We start from the raw sequence: 4,515 nt of genomic DNA, 5'->3' as shown, positions 1-4,515 counted from the left end.
AAGATCAATTGACGGCCGTGGCCAGGGGGGCGTTTTACCGGGTACGCCTGGTTCACCAGTTGCGGCCTTTTCTGGACCGGGACGCCTTGCGCACAGTCACCCATGCTCTTGTCACCTCCCGCCTGGACTACTGTAATGCTCTCTACATGGGGCTCCCCTTGAGGAGCATCCGGAGGCTCCAGTTAGTCCAGAATGCAGCCGCGCGGGTGGTGATGGGAGTGACTCGTCGCTCCCATGTAACGCCGCTGTTGCGCGAGCTGCACTGGCTGCCGGTGGCTTTCCGGGTGCGCTTCAAGGTGTTGATTATCATCTTCAAAGCGTTCCATGGCATCGGACCTGGTTATCTCCGAGACCGCCTTCTGCCTCAGATTACCTCTCATCGGCCGATACGCTCCCACACAGAGGGTCTCCTCAGGGTGCCGTCAGCCAGACAGTGCCGGCTGGCGACCCCAGGGGGAGGGCCTTCTCGGTTGGAGCCCCCACCCTATGGAACGAACTACCCCCAGAGATCCGGGTGATTCCGGATCTCTCCTCCTTCCGCCGTGCCCTCAAGACATGGCTATTTAAGCTAGCAGGACTGGCCTAAGGGTGATCTTAATTTGGTTTTAAAATAATTTTAAAAAAGAAAAGGCCAATAATTTAATATTCTATTTTAATTACATTTTAAATTTAGTATTTTGCATTTGTACCTGTTTTAGATGGCTGTAAGCCGCCCTGAGTCCGCTGGGAGAAGGGCGGGATAGAAATTTAATAAAATAAATAAATAAATAAATAAATAAATAAATAAATAAATAAATAAATGAGAGGTTGAACTGGGTACATCAAAGCCAGCCCGTTGAGGTCTTCTCCCCCCCCAGGGCAAGAGAGAGAACTCCAATTGAGCGTCAACCACTACTAGCCCCATATGACAGTGATAATGAAGGTGAGAATGATCTGATGGTAAGTCAAGCCATGCTTCCTTTCACCCTCTCTACTAAACTCATAGTCCCTAAAATAGGGGCCCAAACAGAATTAGAAGTCTTAGTAGACTCAGGCTACACTCGATGCCTGAGTAACCTCCAGACTGTGCTTAAGCTCGGAATCCAAGCCAAGAGACTATCCCTAGCCATGAGGTTTGAGCAGGTCAACAGGTCGTTAATTGAAAGGTCACCTGCAACACATGTAACTGAACCAGTACGGCTGAAAATAGAGTAGCATTGTTTGTAGTGATCCCAAAAATGATTGAGACTGTAATCCTAGGGCTGGTTTGGCTATACAAGTGGTGACCTACCATATGGTGGGAAAATGGGGTGAAAACAATGAGATTAGGAATTGGACCTCTACCTCCACCTTATGATGGCTAAAAAAGGGAAGCCACCCCACTGAAGCCAGCCAAGAACCGAATGAAACCTTGAAAATCACCGCTGAGCAGCTGCCCGGGATCCAACTTATTCCTAAAGAATACTGGGACCTAGCTGATGTCTTCAGTGAGAACGAATGTGATGTGCTCCCCCCTCACCGAGCTAGTGACTATGCAATAGAAATCTTGCTGGGAGCTAAACTCCCCAAGCCAAAGATGTATTCCATGACCAATGGAGAGATGAATGAACTATGGGAATATATTGATAAAAACCTTGCTAGGGTTTTCATCCAACCAGCAAAGTCACATGTACCGTGTTTCCCCGAAAGTAAGACCTACCTTGAAAGTAAGCCCTGCTTGATTTTTCAGGCAGGCCTAATATAAGCTCTACCCAAAATAAGCTTTAGTTTTGGGATAAAGCGCACACCTAAAAATCAAGTTAGGATGGTGGTGGGGGTGTGGAGCTGTCCAATATACCCCGCTCCATTTACCTTACCATCACAGCCAGGCCTCCCATGCCCCCACAATTGTTGCACTGTGGGGCTTATAATGCCAGAGCCACTGCTCGTGGCAGGAGGCCACACAGTGCTTTGGGATGTTGCCACTGTTCACAGGAGGAGACCACATGGTGCTTCATGCCATTGCCACCGTTCATGGAAGGAAGACGCATAGTGCTTCAGGCCATTTCCTCTGCTCATAGCAGGAGGCCACATGGTGCTTCACGCTGTTGCCATCACTTGTGGCAGGATGCCATGCAGCGCTTCAGACCATTGCCAATGGCCCAAACCACTGTGCAGCCTCCTGCTGCAAGCAGCAGTAATGATCTGAAATGCCGTGTGGTATCCTGCCGTGAGCAATGGCAATGGCCCAAAGAGCCATGCGGCATCCTACGGAAATGGCCATGGGCTTCTTGCTGTGAGCGGCAGCACCAGCATGAAGTACCATGAGTCCACTTGCCATGAGCACTTGGCCTCAAGTGGTGATAAGCTGAAGAAGTCAAGCACAACAGATGTCGGGGCATGGGAGGCCTGGCTGCAGCAGTCCTAAGGTAAGACATCGCCCGAAATTAAGACCTAGTGCATCTTTTGGAGGAAAAAAAACTATAAGACCAGGTCTTATTTTCAGGGGAACATGTTAGCTACTCCTGTGTTGTTCAAAGAGAAAAAAGACGGGACTCTGAGATTGTACATGGATTTCAAAGGCTTAAACATAGTTAGCGTGGAGAACATGTACCCCTCTCCTGATGAAGGACATGTTAGCCGATCTAGCTAATGGGAAGATCTTCACTAAACTGGATCTGCAGGAGGCTTACTACCAAGTAAGAATTAAGGAAGGGGATTAATGGAAGACTGCCTTTAAATTGCCCACTGGGAAGTTTCCAGTTCAAAGTGATGCCTTTTGGTCTCCAGGGTGCTCCTGCAGTTTTCATGCAATTGATAAATGAAGTGCTACAAGATCACCTATACAAGGGGGTATTAGTTTACCTTGATGACATCCTCATCTTTACAGAAATGATGGAGAAACATGTCAAACTGGTTTGTGAGGTACTTAAGAAACTATTAAAAGCAAATCTTTATGCCAAACTATCTAAATGTGAGTTCCATTGAACATGCCTCGACTACCTGGGGTACCAAATCTCAAATGAAGGAGTGGAGATGGACCCACAGAAGGTCAAAACCATTCTGCAATGGCAGCCCCCTTGAACTTGTAAGAGCTTTTTGGGATTCGCTAACTTCTACTGGCAATTTATTCCTTCCTTCATGTCAATAGCCTTGCCGACTACCGAACTCTTGAAAACAGGCAGGTGGGGAGCAAAACCCCATCCTAATTAATTTTTAAAGTGAACTTTAGAGTACCAAGTCACAATTGAACAACTCAAAAGGTTGTTCGCAGGAGAGTCAATCCTCAAACATCCCAACCCCAAAGAACAATTCATCATTCAAGCAGTGGGTGCAGTCTTCCTTCAGAAAAATAACAAGGGGAAGTTGCAACCATGTGCATACACCTCCAGAAAACTCACCAACACAGAGCGACATGGAGCTGTATGGGAGATAGAGGCATTTGCTGTATGATGGGCATTGCTAACCTAGGATCATTTCCTAGAGGGGAATAAGATACCCTTTGAAGTGTGGACTGACCATAAGAACCTTGAAGCACACAAACCCCATACAAATTATCTCCCAAGCAAGTTCGATGGGCATAACATTTTAATCATTTTAACTTCTCTCTCAATTACATTCCTGGAGGAAAGAACTTCCTGGCTGATGCCTTGTCTAGGATGCCACAGTACAAGAGTCGTCGAGAGGAGGTGGTAAATGCTATCATCCCCTCTCCTCAAAAAGCCTCTCAAGTCATCACTAGGCATCAAACCCAAAAACAGTCCATTAGCTCTGACAGCGACCTGACCCAGAAACTCAAAACCAAACTGAAATCCAACCCCTGGTTAAAAGACAACAGATAGCTGTTAACCTATAGGGATGAATTAAGATGGAAATGTTCCAAGCTGTACCTTCCTAGCATCCTCAAGGTCCAAGTCCTGCAATGAAGCCGTGATGCTAAGCAAGCTGGCCACTTTGGATTCTTAAAGACTCTGCACTTGGTAAGGTGGCAGTTCTGTTGGCCCAGAATGAAAAAGAACATTGAAAGCTATGTTAAGAGCTGTGCAATTTGGGAAACTTCCAGTGTGCAGGCGACCTCATCGGACGCAGCCGACAGCTGCCTCCCACCTGTTTCGCGTGAAAGCCATTTTGACAGCAAGTATCAGCTGTCAAACGGCTTGATACCTTTCCCCCGGGCATAAGGGGATCGGTGAGCTGCCCGGGGTAGGAGTTGAGTTCCCGAGTCGTCCCATGTGGACGATGTAGGTTAGAACTCCTCCGGAGCCCCGAGGATTCTCCGCGATCCAGGACGCCTTCGCTTCGGCGAAGCTAGAAGCCGCCGCCACCGCTGCAACTTAAACTGAACTGTGAGTTATTACATGCAGACAAACCGACCCTGGAAGTTTGTTTCCTATTTTGGATTTTACTCTAACTTTGGATATTCTGATCTTCCCTATACTTGGGGGGATTGAGTGAAAGTGAATTTAAAATGGCGACGGAATGATACTTTTTAGCAAGAAGAAGTGAAAGTGACTCGGATTTCCGGTCTGGAACTTTTGCTACTTTTAATACTTTTAT

Source organism: Protobothrops mucrosquamatus, unplaced genomic scaffold (assembly GCF_001527695.2).
Source record: "Protobothrops mucrosquamatus isolate PMUCROS unplaced genomic scaffold, P.Mucros_1.0 scaffold21, whole genome shotgun sequence".
Classification (NCBI taxonomy): Eukaryota; Metazoa; Chordata; class Lepidosauria; order Squamata; family Viperidae; genus Protobothrops; species Protobothrops mucrosquamatus.
Note: the sequence above shows the minus strand (reverse complement) of the source record.